This window comes from Camelus ferus, chromosome 4 (genome assembly GCF_009834535.1).
Source record: "Camelus ferus isolate YT-003-E chromosome 4, BCGSAC_Cfer_1.0, whole genome shotgun sequence".
NCBI classification, from domain to species: domain Eukaryota; kingdom Metazoa; phylum Chordata; class Mammalia; order Artiodactyla; family Camelidae; genus Camelus; species Camelus ferus.
Window position 1 is genome coordinate 9,562,059 of NC_045699.1, and position 17,465 is coordinate 9,579,523.

Below are 17,465 nucleotides of genomic sequence, written 5' to 3' on the forward strand. Positions count from 1 at the left end.
TCTTCTGCAATAAGTTTGAAAGAAAAATGAGATTTTATTGTTTTTATTTACGTGTTCCTTTTACTAGTGAGAGTGAGCATCTTTTCATGTGCATTTCTCCTGAGAATTACTTGTATACTTTTCAAATTTGTTTTGTTTTTGTCCTTCCCTTAGAGATTGTGAAAATAAAATCTTCATGTTTATCCTTTGCTTTTTACAAGAATTAACTTTTTCCTCCTAATTTGTTCTTGGCTTTTCACTTCCTGTAATGTTAACTGTGCAGCACAGGCACTTGTCCTGCACAACTTCTTCATGTGCACACTCCTTAATTTTTCTATGTTCTAAGGTTCATTTCTTAATGTCAGTTTCACTCACGCCAAGATAATAAACATGTTTCTTATATAGTCTTCCTTATAATTAATGCAGTGGCTTGAACTGTAGTATAGTTTTGGTATCAGATAGGTCAAGTTCCCCCTCCTGGATTTTTTTTTATTCCAAAATTTCTTGATTATTCATGTGCACTTTCTCCATTTGTCATTTTTGAAAATGCACTGAGATTTGCATTGAAATTGCAGTGAATTGTAGTTTAATTAGATGGAACGTGGGTCTTCACAATATTGAGTTCTATTCAGGAACACTGTTATATTCCTTCATTTCTTTCAGATTTTCTTTTATGTTACTCAACTATGTTTTAATATTGTCCTCATGCATATTTTTATGGATATCCTGGATATTATGTGACTATTCTAATTTGTGCATTTAGCTATTTTGAATGGGATTTTCCATTATCATATTTTCATATGGTCTTTGCATGTGTGGAGTAAATCACCTGTTTTGACATGTTGACCTTGCATTTGAACACTTGACTGACTTCTGATTAATTCCCCTGGCTCCTTGTTAGACTCTTTTGCCTGTATTATAGATGATACTACCACCTGGAATTAGTGAGTTTTCTGCCTTCCTTTCCAATATTTACACTTCTTGTCTTTATCATACTGCGTTATTGAGGTCCACCAGGATGACACGGAAGTGCAGTGAGGGTTTTCTGTCGTGTTCGTGACTCTGGTGTGATGACTGATGGTGATGAGAGAGAGCCGTGAGATGGTGACGGCTGCATCAGTTTGGATGCCATTAGCAGCAAGTAACAGAGAGCCCTACCGAACACTGGTTTAAATAAGGTGATTTACTGTCCAAGACAACACCAAGTACAGAGTCAGGGAAGATTCCAGGATTGAGAAGCCAGATTCCTTTCACATCTCTGCACTGCAGTTCTCAGTTGGCCAGAATTCTCTCAGACCACATGCCATCAGCATCATAGGCTAGCTGCCAGAATTCCTGGTGTCGCCTTCAGAGACAACAATGTTGAGAGAAAGTCTGTATCTTGCCAGTGTGTTCTTAGAAGCAAAAAACCTTTCTCAGAATTTACCCCCTACTGCCCCCCGGAGGCAACTCTTCCCTTCAATTTTCATTTTCAGGGTTGGCTCACATGCCCATTTCCAAACTAGAGACCACTGAGAGAATGGAATTACCATGACTGGCTTAGAGAAATGGATGAGTCAACCAGGGAAACTACGAGATAAGAAGCATCTGTGTATATCAAACTAGGGGGAAGGAGAGCCTACCGAGAGGAGGTGACACATGAGGTCTTAAACAATGAGTAGGAGCCATCTGGGTGCAGAAGGATGTTCCAGAGAGAGGCAAGTCTGTGCAAAGGCATGGAGGCATGATAGAGCGCGACACATTTGGGCACCTCTAATAGATGGGGATGGTGGCAATGTGTCGGGGGAGAGGAGTGCTTTTTATACTAAGCTGAAGAGTTTAAATTTTATCCTGAAAGGCATGAAAAACCTTTCAAAACGGGGATTCATATGACTAATCAGGCATTTAAAAATGATTGTTCTGGCAACAATTCAAAAGGAGCCAGACTGAGGTGAGGGAAACCAGTGAGTGTCATGCCGTTGACAAGTGGTAAGCATTGGGGGGAGGGGGAAAGGGAGTGCTCTGAAAGTGAACGTGGTGGCAGTTTGTCGAAGTCGGTGACAGATTAGGTGTGGGCAGTGAGAAGTCTTGGCCAACCGTTAGACTGCTGCTGTGGGTAGAAGTTAGTGCCATTTACTATATAGTAAGGGGTAGAGGAGGCAAAGGTTGCGGTGGGAGATACAGTGTTTGGTTTTGGACACGCTGAGGTGGACAAGTCCACACACAGGTGTGTGGTGAGCCTGGAGCTCACTGGAAGGTTCTGAGCTGAGATGGGTCAGAGATTCAGTAACACGTGTTTCTCAAACTAAGTCAGGTTCTAAGTTCTCTGGTCAAATAAACTTGGGAAATACTGAGTTAAATTAAGCAACACTGGTTTTTTTCTCTTAAGGACCTCTCAGACATTTTAATATGTAAATAGTAATGTTATGAGTGTTGACCATGTGCTGACTACTTCACACGTTAATTTATGACCCCCCTCTGCACAATATCCCCACACGGTATGTCCTGAATTCTTCCCATTTTATAGATTTTGCTGAACAGAGCAATTAAGTAACTTGTCCAAGATCACATGACAAATAATAGAAGACCAGGATTCAAATCCAGAAAGATAATTTAAGAGCTTGTACTTTTTAAAAAAATTTCAGCTTCACTGAGGTAAAATTGACAAGTAAAATGGAAAGACATTTAAAGTGTGCATTGTGGCAATTCGCTATACACTGTGAAGACATCCCCCCCACCTAAAATTAGCACATGCATCACCTCACATGTTTATCCTTTTTTTTTCTTTTTTTGGTAAGAATATTTAAGTTCTGCCCTCTTGAAAATTTCAATTATATAAAAGTGTTATCAACTATGGTGACTATATTTAACATTGGAACATCAAACCTTTCCTTATAGCTGAAAGTTTGCACCCTGTCCCTATTTCCCCCACCCCCTAGCCCCTGCAACCACTTTTCTACTTTCTGTTTCTCTGAGTTTGACTTTTTTCCCCCTCAGATTCCACATGTAAGTGATACCATGTAGTGTTTGTCTTTCCCTGGCTTATTTCACCTAAATTAATGCCCTCAAGGTCCATCCATGTTGTCACAAATGGCAGGATTTTCTTCTTTCTTACGGTTGAATAATATTCCATTGTGTGCGTACACCACATCTTTTTTTTTTTACATTTTTTATTGATTTATAATCACTTTACAATGTTGTGTCAAATTCCAGTGTTCAGCACAATTTTTTAGTCATTCATGGACATATACACACTCATTGTCACATTTTTTTCTCTGTGAGTTATCATAACATTTTGTGTATATTTCCCTGTGCTATACAGTATAATCTTGTTTATCTATTCTACAATTTTGAAATCCCAGTCTATCCCTTCCCACCCTCTACCCCCCTGGCAACCACAAGTCTGTATTCTCTGTCTATGAGTCTATTTCTGTCCTGTATTTATGCTTTTTGCTTGTTTGTTTGGTTTTGTTTTTGTTTTTTAGATTCCACATATGAGCGATCTCATATGGTATTTTTCTTTCTCTTTCTGGCTTACTTCACTTAGAATGACATTCTCCAGGAGCATCCATGTTGCTGCAAATGGCATTATGTTGTCGGTTTTTATGGCTGAGTAGTATTCCATTGTATAAATATACCACCTCTTCTTTATCCAGTCACCTGTTGATGGACATTTAGGCTGTTTCCATGTTTTGGCTATTGTAAATAGTGCTGCTATGAACATTGGGGTGCAGGTGTCATCCTGAAGTAGGGTTCCTTCTGGATACAGGATTCCTGGGTCATATGGTAAGTCTATTCCTAGTCTTTTGAGGAATCTCCACACTGTTTTCCATAGTGGCTGCACCAAACTGCATTCCCACCAGCAGTGTAGGAGGGATCCCCTTTCTCCACAGCCTCTCCAGCATTTGTCATTTGTGGATTTTTGAATGACGGCCATTCTGACTGGTGTGAGGTGATACCTCATTGTAGTTTTGATTTGCATTTCTCTGATAATTAGTGATATTAAGCATTTTTTCATGTGCCTTTTGATCATTTGTATGTCTTCCTTGGAGAATTGCTTGTTTAGGTCTTCTGCCCATTTTTGGATTGGGTTGTTTTTTTTCTTATTGAGTCATATGAGCTGCTTATATATTCTGGAGATCAAGGCTTTGTTGGTTTCATTTGCAAAAATTTTTTCCCATTCCGTAGGTTGTCTTCTTGTTTTACTTCTGGCGCATCTTCTTTATGCATTCATCCAAGCATGGATGGCCACTTCGGTTGTTTCCGTATCTTGGCTGCTGTGAGCAGTGCTGCAATGAACAAGGGAGTGCAGGTGTCTCTTCAAGATCCTGTTTTCATTTCCTTTGGGAACACACTCAGAAGTGGGGATTGCTGGATCATAGGGTAGCTCTATTTTTAATTTGGGGGGAACCTCATACTGTTTTCCAAGGTGACTGCACCAGTTTACATTCCCACCAATAGTGCCCAGGAGTTTCTTGTCTCGCCATCCTTAACAGCACTTGTTATCTCTTGTCTTTTGGATGACAGCCGTAACATTTTATGAAAGCTTATACTCTTAACCTTGTTGGTAATGTCTAAAAGATGATAGTTTGTACAGTTTCCCAAAGTAATTTCAAGAGACAACTGGCACTTAGGGGACACTAGTGACCTGCAGAGCTGTGTTGAGTAATGCTGCAGTTGCATGGTGGAATCCTGCAGTGGCTGAAGCTGTAAGGGAGAGGGTACCACGTGACAAGAACAGAGAACAGAGGCTACCACAAAGACAAGTGAAGAGACTGTGGAAAAGACAGAGGTAGCTTAGAATCAGGAGATGGAAACCAAGGGAGTGTGGAGTCACAGAGGCAGAGTGGTCAGCAGGAGGACGGAAAAGAACACACACTGTCTTTAGCAACCTGGTGGTCACTGGAGAACTTGGTGAGAGCCACGTCAGTGGTCTGGAAGGGGCAGTTGACTGCTGCAATGTGAGGACAAAGAATGAATTCTCGTGAATTCTAGATAGTGAAATCAACATGATGGTAAGAGAAAGATTTCAAAATGTCCATCTATTCTTAGAGGCATGACCAAGTTGGTAGATAATGACCACAAGGAGAGGTGAGATTGGCGTTCATGGTTCTGAAGAACATTGGGACTTGCTGAGGGTATGTGTGCATGCATGTGTCTAACTTTCCATTCGTCTATACTTTCCTGAGTCACTGGGATGACTCCTAGGGGTTTTAAATAGACTGAGCAGGCAGCTTCCCAAGGATATTCAGAGGCATCAGGTATATTTCTAGTGTGAGATATTTTGCAATATCCATGCCTGAAAGTGAAAACCGTAATCTGAACGAGTAAATGTCATTCTCAGGATCTTTTCTTTGAACCCAGGGGACATGAGCTTCACTCGAAGGATTAGACTTTATCCCCAACAAAGGGAAGGTGAGTCTCATACCATCTTAGTACAGCTGCAAGTCTGCATGCTGCTTAATGTGGATAGAAAACATTTTAGGGACTGATAGCACATGCAGAATACAGTAAACTTGAAAGTTTATTTTATTTCTAACCCAATTCACTAATATCCACAATAGCAAGTGATTACTTTTGTTTGTTTCTATCCTGGCCATGATACAATCACAGGAGATGTGATATGTAAACATATATAGGTGACCATAAAATCTATTAGGCAAACCTTCTGAGAGTGAAAGGGGCATTTTATTTTATTTTTTACTGAAGTATAGTTGATTTACAGTGTTGTGTTAGTTTCTGTTGTACAGCAAAGGGATTCGACTATATACATTTTTTCTTTTTTATATTCTTTTCACTATGGTTTATTACAGGATATTGAATATAGTTCCCTGTGCTCTACAGTAGGACCTTGTTGTTTATCTATTTTATATGTAGTAGTTTGTATCTGGAAATCCCAAATTCCTAATTTATCCCTCCCCCACCCTTTTCCTCTTAGAAAACAAATTTACAGTAACCTATGTCTATGAGTCTGTTTGTTTTGCAAATAAGTTTGCTTGTATCATATTTTACATATGTGATATCATATACTTGTCTTTCTCTGACTTCATTTAGTATGATAATTACTGGGTCCATCCATGTTGCTGCAAATGGCACTACTTCATTATTTTTAGTGGCTGAGTAGTATCCCATTGTGTGTGTGTGTATATACACATATATACACATATATACACACACACACACACATACATATACACCATATCTTCTTTATCCAGTCATCTGTTGATGGACATTTCGGTTGCTTCCATGTCTTGGCTACTGTAAACAGTGCTGTGGTGAACAGTAGGGTGCATGTATGAAAGGGGCACTTTAATAATGATGCTCGGACAGAAGGCATAGATTGGGGACTGTACCAGGCAAATAGGGACAAATGATCACCTTCCATATAACGATACTGTGATTTCAGCCAATGAAGGTGGCCAGTAACACAAACGACTCTTCCTCTTTAGCTAAGAAGTGAGGGTCTCTGGGCCTCTCAGAGAGGCCCCCCTCCCTTCTCAGGAAAATGTAGTGATCTGGAACATGCTTTGGAGTCAGGCCTGGGTACAGCCCCCTGCTCTATTGTTTCCTAGCTTCATGACCTTGTCCAAGTTACTTAACCTCTCTGAGCCTCAGTTTCCTCATCTCCTCTTACAAATATATGATCATGTGTTTAAAATGTCTAGCCCTGTAAAAAATTCATGGTAAATCTAGTGCCCTTTGTCTTGTTTCTCCATAGATACAGGAGAAATAGCTCTGCTTATTTTATGGAGGTGAGTGGTGCTTTCAGGGAAAGTATATGTATAGTTTTGAGTGGGACATTTCATTGAGAGACCTAGACTAAGATCAAGCCACAGAACACTGAAACTGGAAGGGATCTGGTCCATTCTGTAGGTAAACACAGAACTGAAGCGACATGTCTAAGAACCCACACAGAGTTCTCCGCAACTGAATCCAGGTGCCCAGCAATCCAGGCCACTGCTCTTTCGACTCCATCCTATTTCCTCAAAGTGGAGTGATGACCTCCTCCCTTCTTCTCTCCCACTCTTCCTAGCCACACCCTCAATGCAAGAGGACAGCACACCTCCCAGAGCCAGGATGGCTACACAGATGAACCAAAGGAGATCAATCAGAAGTTAGCCCACCTCAGCAAGCATGGCTCTGGTTAATAGGCAACAAGTACCTGACCTCCGTAGAGATCTGGCAGTTGTGTGTGTTCTTGAGCAGTGGGTATCAATCCTTTGAAGTTCAGTGTCCCCATTTAATAACAAAATCTACTTACACATAACTTTAAAAGTCAAAATACTGCTCTAACTAATGTCAGGAGAAATTTGAAGTAGTTTATAATAAAATGGTTAAGTCTTTCAAAAGTTTCTCTTAAGCGTGACTCACCAGGAGGCAGAATGAAGGAGTAGGATGATGGCTCCTCTGTGAGTGTAACGGGGAACATGGGCACCACTCAGCAGATGCAGGAACGTGTGCTGGTCTGCAGGCATCTTGGACACCTTAGCCATTCCGGACAACAGTGATGTGATGTTCTGAACAGGTAAACAAGTGTCTTGTCTGGGCAAGACACTTCCTTCAATTTACCCAGTGGCTGTATGCCTGAAAAATTCAAAGTAAGTTAAAATCATAAATCAACTATACTTCAATTTAAAAAACATTTAAAACCTGTCAATTACCAGTCCTACCACTTAAAAAATATGTTAAAATGACATCCAAATGCTTTAGGTTTAAATGTAAAACAGAGGTAAATTCTAGATTCATATCATTCTAAACAGGTTTTTTGCCTACATGGATAATATTTAATAGGACATCTGAAAGTTATGTAGGATGCAGAATACTTCTTTATTAATACTTCTTTATTTTGTGGGACCATCCAATGCATTTTAGGATATTTGGCATCCTTGACCCCCACCTGATAAATGACAATGACCCTGCCAATCACTGTGACCTCCAAAATCCCTGTTTTTTTTTTTTTTTAAATACCCTCCTCCCTGCCAGGTGAGGGTACCTTATTCTTTATGTCCCTGCTCTGCAGGTTGAGGGGGAGACCCATAGTTGGGTATCAGCACAGGGTGACTTGGGATGCCTCAGAGGGAACCAGGATGGTGGTTCCCAAAGGTGCCATCTGCCAAAGCCTTCAGCATGGAGAGAGGCCTGATGCTCCCAGGGTGTCATGTGGCCATGGCAGGGGCAACAAAGCTGAAAAAGTGTCTCCTGCAAAGTGAGCCAGTTTGGTTTCAGCCACATGACAGCAATGACAGTGGTAGATTCCAAATAGGAAAGGCATTGCCAAGTGGGTTTAAAGTTACCCCAAGTAATGCAAACACCAAAGTCTTTGCTAAGGAAGTTAGAGTAGATAAATGCCAATGACAAGTGATCTGTTATATTCTGATGCTGCCATATTGTCCCCAAAGTGCTTTCTCACATTTGTTTTCTACATACTTTTGAGCCTTTCCACAAACTCATGAGATAGCTAGGGGTTATTAATATCTTCCTTTTAAGACATGTGTTCTGATGACATGGAATATTGCATTGCTTCATTCATAAACATTGCACACAGGCAAACTACTCAAGGGCCTTTAGTCAGTCTCTTTAGCTGTTTTGTACACACACAAGCTGTTGTAACCTCAGCTGTAGTATTTGGACTCTGTCACAGATATGCTGAGTTAATAGAGGGGCTGATTTCTGAACGTAAATGTAAGCAATGCTTATTCCATTTTTACCTGCCACTAATCTTCCTGTGTACTAAAGAAGGTCTCTATTTTGTATTTAGCAGTAAGACGAAGAACAATATTTTCAGTAGCAGCATCTGTCAGCAGCCTACTGAGCAGGTTGTGTTGTAGTGAATGGGGTATCTTTAGGGAGTGCCATCACATTGGGATTATGGGACTGGTGTTGACTGGAATGAGCAGGGCACAACCTGCTTGTACGGGGCAGACACACTGCCCATCCATCATCACTGGTCAGTCTCTTCCAGCAGCATCTTTTCTTTTTTAGTTAAAGTATACTACATATACTGCATATACTGCATATACTATGGATACTATAATATATACACTATATAATACAGTATATATACACTATATAATATATACTATATCGTATACTACATACAGTAGTACATATACAGTATAGTATATAATATATACAACATATATAATATAGTTCACTATATACAATATACACTATATGGTATACTATATACATTACTATTATATACTATAGTATATATTATATATTATATACTATATGTAAAACAATAGTGTATAATGTAGATATGTAATATGACATATCAATCTATATGCAATATATAATGCATAATGTTTTATGATATACATTATATACATTATAATATATAATGGTATATACTACATTATACAATATATAATATGTTATATATTCCTTTTCATATTACTCCCCATTATAGGCCACTACAAGGTATTCAGTATAGTCCCCATGCTACACAGCAGGACCCTGCTATTTATCTATTTTATATACAGTAGTTAGTATCTGCAAATCCCAAACTCCCAAGCTATCCTGCCACCCTCCCTTTCTTCCCTGGTAACCACACGTTTCTTTTCTACGTAAGTCTATCTCTGCTTTGTAAATAGGTTCACTTGTCTCATTTTTTAGATTCCCCATATAAGTGATATCATATGGTATTTTTCTTTCACTTTCTGGTTTACTTCACTTGGACAATCTCCAGGTCCATCCATGTTGCTGCATATGGCATTGTTTTATTCTTTTTTATGGCTGAGTACTATTCTATTGTATAAATATACCACAACTTCTTTATACAGTCATCTGTCAGCCATTTAGGTTGCTTCCATGTCTTGGCTACTGTAAATAGTGCTCCATCAGCATCTTTTGATTCTTGCTATCTCAGTTCATAAAGTATTTCTTCAAGTTGAATAAGGACAATAATGGTAGAAAAGAATAGTTATATTACTGTCTAAAACATAATAGTTAACATTTGTTTCCTATATGTCAAAAATTTTCAGCTACAATATAATTTTAATTAGGTTGGATAATCAATATAAGTTTGAAAGCTAATTCCTTTTCCTAAACCCTTGTCTTATCACTTCTAAAAAAAGTTTTCAGCCATTGAGCTTTGTGAATACAATCAGGAGGCATCTTATATACAAATGAAGTGAAATAAACTGATACTGCTTGACAACAGGTCAACAGAGGTAACAACAACAGATTAATAGGTGTAAATATTGCTTGGTAACAGATCAATGTAGTCTAATGTTCTTTGGTAAGATAGTAGCATCTAATTTCTGTAGCTTTTTTGATACAGACAGCACTTATGCATCTATAATTTCATTTAACCCTCACCCTAGCCTTATGAGGTAGGTGTTACTCCTGTGTTGTACTTAAGCAAACTGAGCTCCAAGAATAACTTTTAAAGTTACTTAATAACTTTAAGTCACATAAGTAAAGTGTGACATAAGTGGCAGGGCTGGGTTGTCCCACCTTTGTCTGGTCTGCTTTCTACTCTATCCTTGCTACCTTAAAATTTGAGCATAGAGATGAGGGAGAAAGTATTATGAAATTCCAGCACATCTAATGCTAGTGGTTGGAAAAACTATGAAAGGAAAGAAAGCATTTATTGCCCTGCCTGTCTCCTTTCCAGAAAAACAAGTGGATACTTCTGTTGTGAAGATCAAAGTACTGGAACACTTGGGTGACTTTAGCGTATCAGGAATCGAGCTGAATTTATCACAGCAGCATTTATAGGCTAGCAGCTTATATGCCTTAAAACATCCACAAGGCACATTTCATGTGGACTGCACAGATGTTTTTTAAAATTGGAATTTTAAAGCTTTCAGATGGAGCTCAATATGGTCCATTTTTCCCCCAGTCATCACCAGCCCCTCCTGTCCCATATGTGGGCAGCTGCCTGGCCTGTGGAGGCCCTGGATTGGTGACAGTGATGATGTCTCCCCCAAGAGCTCCTGCTTCACTTGGCTAGTGCTCTATCTTTCCTCCTTAGATCCTGGACTTCTCAGGAAAAACAAATGAGGGAAGGGGCATAGGGAGTTCTGGGGAGAGGAACTGATATCTTACATAATGTGGCTGAGATAGGCCTCACCAAGAAGGGGACATTTGCTTAACAACCTGCAAAAAGAGACCTATCTTAAGGGTGCTTCAAGCAGAGGGAACAGCAAGAGGGGGTGTGACTGGCATCTCTGAGAGACGGCCGGGCTTCTGGGGCTGGAGCAGAGTGAACAAGGGAGAGAGTCCTAGGAGAACAAGGTCAGAGGTTAGGAGAGAAGGGGAAGGCTCCCTGAGTGGAGCCCAGACATCAATGCAAGGACTGGGCTTGTATTCTGAGGAAGATGGAAAATCACTAGAGGACACTGAGCAGACAAGTGGCGTGGTCCGACTTATGTTTTCAAAGGATGACTCCAGCTGCCCTGTTGAGAGAGACCCTTACATGGGCAAGGGCTGGAGCAGGGAGACCAGACACAGCTGTGATAATCTCAGTGAGAAAGCTGGTGGCTTGGACCAGGTTGGTGCAGCTTACATGTAAGTAATAGTCCGATTTGGGTACGTTTTAAAGGTAGAGAAGCTGCTGACAGGTCCAAGGTGAGAATGAAGAGAGGAAAGTCAAGGTTTTTGGTTTGAGCAACTGGAAGAACAGAGTTGCCATCAACAAAATACTTAGTCTGGAAACCTGAGATTTCCCTTTACCTCTGGTTTATAGGAGAAGGTTGTGGAAAGCAGAAGACAGGGAGACTAGGTTGCATATTAGTAAAGAGACTTAATGAGCAAAGGCCATCTGTATGAGAAAAAATGCTGTCAGATAAGAACAAAGGTCTTAGATACCTAGGAATAAACCTAGCCAAGGAGGCAAAAGACCTGTATGCCGAAAACCGTAAGACAGTGATGAAGGAAACTGAAGACGACGTAAACAAAAGGAAAGATATACCGTGTTCTTGGATTGGAAGAATCTGTATTGTTAAAATGGCCATACTGCCCAAGGCAATTTACAGATTTAATGCAGTCCCTGTCAAGTTACCAGTGACATTCTTAAATGTTAAAATTTGTATGGAAACACAAAAGACCCCGAATAGCCAAGACAGTCTTGAAAAAGAAGAATGGAGCTGGGGGAATCATGTTCCCTGACTTCAGACTACTACAAAGCCACAGTAATCAACACCGTATGGTACTGGCACAAAAACAGACACACAGATGAATGGAACAGGATAAAGTCCAGAAATAAACCTATACACGGGATGGTCAATTAATCTACAACAAAGGAGGCAAGAATATACAATGGAGAAAAGACAGTCTCTTCAATAAGTGGTGCTGGGAAAACTGAGCAGCTACCTGTAAAAGACAAATTATAACATTCTCTAGCACCATATACAAAAATAAACTCAAAATGAATTAAAGACCTAAATGTAAGACCAGATACTATAAAACTCCTAGAGGAAAACAGAACACTCGTGGACGAACATTACAGCAATATATTTTTTGAACCAGCTCCTGGAGTATTGGAAATAAGAGCAAAAATAAACAAATGGGATCTAATTAAACTTACAAGCTTTTGCACAGCTAAGGATACCATCAACAAAATGAAAAGACAACCTACAGAATGGGAGAAAATACTTGCAAATGATGTGACTGACAAGGGACTAATTTCCAAAATATATAAACAGCTCATACACCTTAATATCAAAGAAACAGGCAACCCAATCCAAAAATGGACAGAAGAACTAAACAAGCAATTCTCCAATGAAGACATACAGATGGCCAATAGGCACATGAAAAAATGCTCAGCATTGCTAGTTGTCAGAGAAATGCAGAACTAAACTACACTGAGATATCACCTCACACCAGCCAGAATGGCCATCATTGAAAAGTCTACAAACGACAGATGCTGGAGAAGGGGTAGAGAAAAGGGAACCCTCCTACACTGTTGGCGGGAGTGTACACTGGTGCAGCCACTATGGAGGACAGTATGGAGGTTCCTTAAAAAGCTGAAAGTAGACTTACCATTTGATCCATGTGATCCAGCAATCCCACTCCTGGGCATATATCCATAGGAAACCTTAATTCAAAAAGACATCTGCACCCCAATGTTCACAGAAGCACTATTTACAAAATAACCCAAATGTCCATCAACAGATGACTAGATAAAGAAGATGTGCTACACACACACAATGCTGCAGCAATATGGATGGACCTGAAGATTGTCATTCTAAGTGAAGTGGGCCGTAAAGAGAAAGAAAAATACCATATGACATCACTCATATGAGGAATCTAAAAATTAATGATGACACAAATGAACTACTTAATATTTATAACTAAGATGATTGGATTACCACATTCTGTTGATTCTTATTTTGTAATTGGCTTTATTCCTTTGATAACTATGTAAGTTTAAAAAGCTAAAGCTCTAATCTGTTCTTAGAAACAATAATTAGTACATATATGTAAACTAAAAATATTGTGCAGTATACTGTATATATGTATTTACACTCAATATAATGTGTATGTGCAGTCAAACGCTAATAATTCTACCTAATAAAACTGCAAAAGGAGGAAAAAAAACAAAACTTACCCATTTGTGGTGTTCAGGGAGATGTTGCTTTGAGAAAGATCCCCAATGTTCTCCTTACTTGCTGCAAGTCATAAATCCTTCCTTCTGTAGAAAAAAAAAAGAACAAAGGGCTTGGGAGATCTGTGTGACCACAGGAGCCGTGACAATAGCCAAAGGGGATGGGAGTGCTCTTTCTAGAGCAGTACTACCACTCATATACGATGTGTTACTTTCACTGCTTTCTGAAAGAGGAGGAAAATGACCCTTCTTCTGAGGATATAGAATACCAGATATGTAAAGATGTCATATTCCGGAAAGTCATCATTCTTGTCATCTTTCCTTAAACACTGCGAGCATTTTCTCCCTCCAGGTTTCATGGAGTAATATATGGTGGGAGAAAAATTATTGCTTGCATTTATTTAAAAAAGATTTTTATGTATGTATTTTATTGAATTATAGTCAGTTTACAATGTTGTGTCAATTTCTGGTGTATAGCATTATGCTTTAGTCATACATAAACATACATAGATTCATTTTCATATTCTTTTTCACCATAGGTTACTACAAGATATAGTGCTATGCAGTATGAACTTGTTTATCTATTTTATGTATACCAGTCAGTATCTGCAAATCTCAAACTCCCAATTTATCCCTTCCCACCCGCTTCCCCCACTGGTAACCATAAGTTTGTTTTCTATGTTTGTGAGTCCGTTTCTGTTTTGCAAATAAGTTCATTTGTCTTTTTTTTTTTTTTTAAGATTCCACACATGAGTGATATCATATGGTATTTTTCTTTCTCTCTCTGGCTTACTTCACTTAGAATGACATTCTCCAGGGCCATCCATGTTGCTGCAAATGGCATTATTTTATCACTTTTATGGCTGAGTAGTATTCCATTGTATAAATATACCACAACTTCTTGATCCAGTCATCTGTTGATGGACATTTAGGTTGTTTCCATGTCTTGGCTATTGTAAATAGTGCTGCTACGTACATTGGGGTTCAAGTGCCTTTTTGAATTAAGGTTTCCTCTAGATATATGCCCCAGAGTGGGATTGCTAGCTCATACGGTAAGTCAATCTTTAGTCTTTTGAGGAATCTCCATACCGTTTTCCGTAACAGCTGCACTAGACTACATTCCCACCAACAGTAAGGTTCCCTTTTCTCCACAGCTTCTCCAGCATTTATTGTTTGTGGACTTTTATGTGGTGGCCATTCTGACTGTGAGGTAATACCTCATCATAGTTTTGATTTGCATTTCTCTGATAATTAGTGATGTTGAGCATTATTTTTAAAAAATTTTAATGAAGTGAGCTTTACAACATAAAATCAACCATTTTAGCTGGAGAGGGTGTGGAGTAAAGTGAATACGTACACACATACACACAATGGAATACTACTTGGCCATTAAAAAAGAAATAATGCCATTTGCAGCAACAAATGGAACTAGAGATTATCATACTAAGTGAAATAAGTCAGACAAAGAAAGACATATGTAACATCAGTTATATGTGGAATCTAAAATACACAAGTGAACTTAACTACAAAACAGACTCACAGACATAGAAAACAAACTTATGGTTACCAAAGGGAAAAGGATGTGGGAGAGTGATAAATTAGGAGTTTGGGATTAGGAGATATAAAATACTATATATAAAATAGATAAACAACAAAGTCCTACTGTATAGCACAAGGAATTATATTCAATATCTTAAAATATGATGAAAAAGAATATATATAAAACAATTTGCTGTACAACAGAAATGAACACATTGTAAATTAACTATACTTCAATAAAAAAAAAATTGACATAAAAAATTCAGCTCCATTTAGTACATTCACAGTGCTTAGCAACTAATACCTCTACCTAGTCGGAGAACACTTTCATCTCCCCAAAAGGAAACCTAGTACCCATCAAACAATTACTCATTCATCTCTTCCCTCAGCCCTGGCAACCACCAGTGTGCTTTCTGTCTCTATGGCTCTATCTATTCTGGGTATTTCATATGGAGATAAATGGGATCTATGTTATGTGAGCTTTTGTGTCTACTTTCACTCAGCATGTTTTTGATATCTGTCTATGTTGTATCCATATCATTGTCTCTAATGACTGAATAATATTTCATTGTATGGATAAACCACATTTTATCTATTCAGACATTTATGGATGTTTGGGTTGTTTCCACCTTTTGATGATTGGATTAGTGCTGCTTTGAACATCTGTGTACGAGTATTTGTTTCAGTACCCGTTTTCAATTCTTAGAGAATATATACCTGGGAGTGGGATTGCTAGATGACATGGTAATTCTATGTTTGACTTGAGGAACTGCCAAACTGTTGAACCATTTTTAAATCCCATCACTAAGTTCAAGGGTTCCAGTTTCTCCTCATCTTTATTGGCACTTGTTATTTTCAGATTTTAAAAAAATCATAGCACTTCCCATCCACTCAAATGGCTGTCTTACTGTGGTACTGACTAATGACGCTGAGTATCTTTTCACATGCTTGTTGGCCCTTTGTATTTTGCTTGCATGTTTTATGGGATCTTTCATCTAGGCTGCTCAGTACTTTTATACCAGAGCTATTAGGAAATATCAGTTGATATATGAAAGATAAAATCAGTAATTTAGTCCCACACATCTTTCCCCCCAGCTTTACTGAGATATAACTGACATACATTGCTGTGTAAGTTTAAGGTATATGTTATAATGGCTTGACTTACATATGTTGTGAAATGATTACAGCACTATCTTTAGTTAGTATCCATTATCTCATATAGATACAACAAAAAGAAAGAGAAAAAAAATTTTGTATGTGACGAGAACTCTTGAGATCTAATCTCTTAACAACTTTCATATATATCACACAACAGTATTAACTATAGCTCTCATGTTGTACATTATATTCCTAGTTCTTATTTATTTTATAACTGAAAGTTTGTACCTTTTAATTCCCTTCCTCTAATTCTCCCTCTCAACCACTCCCTTCTTCTCGTAACCACAAATCTGATTCCTCCTTCTATGAGGTTTTTTTAAAAAACTAGATTCCACATATAAATGAGATCATACAGTGTTTGTCTTTCTCTATCTGACTTAGCATAATGCCTTCAAGGTCCATCTCTGTTGTCACAAATGGCAGGATTTTCTCTTTTTTTTGGTGGCTTAATAATATTCATGTGTGTGTATGTATATGTGTGTGTATATATCTATATCTATATATAAAACTCCTTTGGGTTGTTTCCATGTCTTAACTGTTGTAAATAATGATGCTACAAACATGGGGATGCAGATATCTCTTCAAGTTAGTATTTTTGTTTCCTTTCAATATATTCTCAGAAGTGGAATTGCTGGATCATATGGTTGTTTAATTTTTAACTTTTTGTGGAAACTCCATGTTGTTTTCCACAATGGCTATACCAGTTTACAATCCTACCAACAATGCACAACATTTCCCTTTTCTCCACATCCTCACCAGCATTTGTTATCTCTTGTCTTTCTGATGGTGGCCATTCTAAAAGGCATGAGCTGAGATGTCACTGTGGTTTTGATTTGCATTTCCCTAATGACTAGTGATGATAAACACTTTCATGTACTTGTTGGCCTGTTATATATCCTCTTTAGAAAAATGTCTATTCAGGCCTTTTGCCCATTTTAAAATTATTTGCTTTTTCCTATTGAACTGTATGAGTTCTTTATATATTTTGGATACTAAGTCCTAATCAGATATGGTTTGCAAATATTTTTTCCCATTCTGGAGGTTGTTTTTTCACTTAGTTTGCTGCTTTTGCTGTGCATACGCTTTTTAGTTTGATGTAGTCCCACTTGTTTTTTATTTGGTTGCTTGTGCTTTAAGGTTATGTCATAGCCAGAAAATCACTGCCAAGACCTATGTCAAGGAGCTTTTTTTCCCCCTTTGTTTTCTTTAGGGGTTTTAGGGGTCAGCTTTACATTAAAGTCTTTAATCCACTGCA

The 17,465-nt window shown here is 38.4% G+C and overlaps 1 protein-coding gene and 1 long non-coding RNA gene across 15 annotated transcripts in view; one reads left to right on the top strand and one right to left on the bottom strand.

The window, feature by feature from the left end:
• Window positions 1-17,465, top strand: part of FRMD3 (FERM domain containing 3) — a 296,566-nt gene that overhangs the window by 267,733 nt on the left and 11,368 nt on the right. The window lies entirely within an intron of this gene.
• The window catches only part of LOC106729397, an 85,734-nt gene that overhangs the window by 8,744 nt on the left and 59,525 nt on the right, over window positions 1-17,465 (bottom strand). For 6 of the 9 annotated variants that reach the window (XR_004319073.1, XR_004319078.1, XR_004319074.1 and 3 more), the window contains 2 exons: window positions 13,517-13,600; window positions 7,330-7,542 (listed from right to left, as the gene is read on the bottom strand). This is a non-coding gene — a long non-coding RNA (uncharacterized LOC106729397). Of the gene's footprint in view, window positions 1-4,077; window positions 4,248-4,541; window positions 4,666-4,792; window positions 4,913-7,329; window positions 7,543-13,516; window positions 13,601-17,465 lie in introns of those variants that run through there. The other 3 variants (XR_004319075.1, XR_004319081.1, XR_004319080.1) reach the window with 3 other exon arrangements.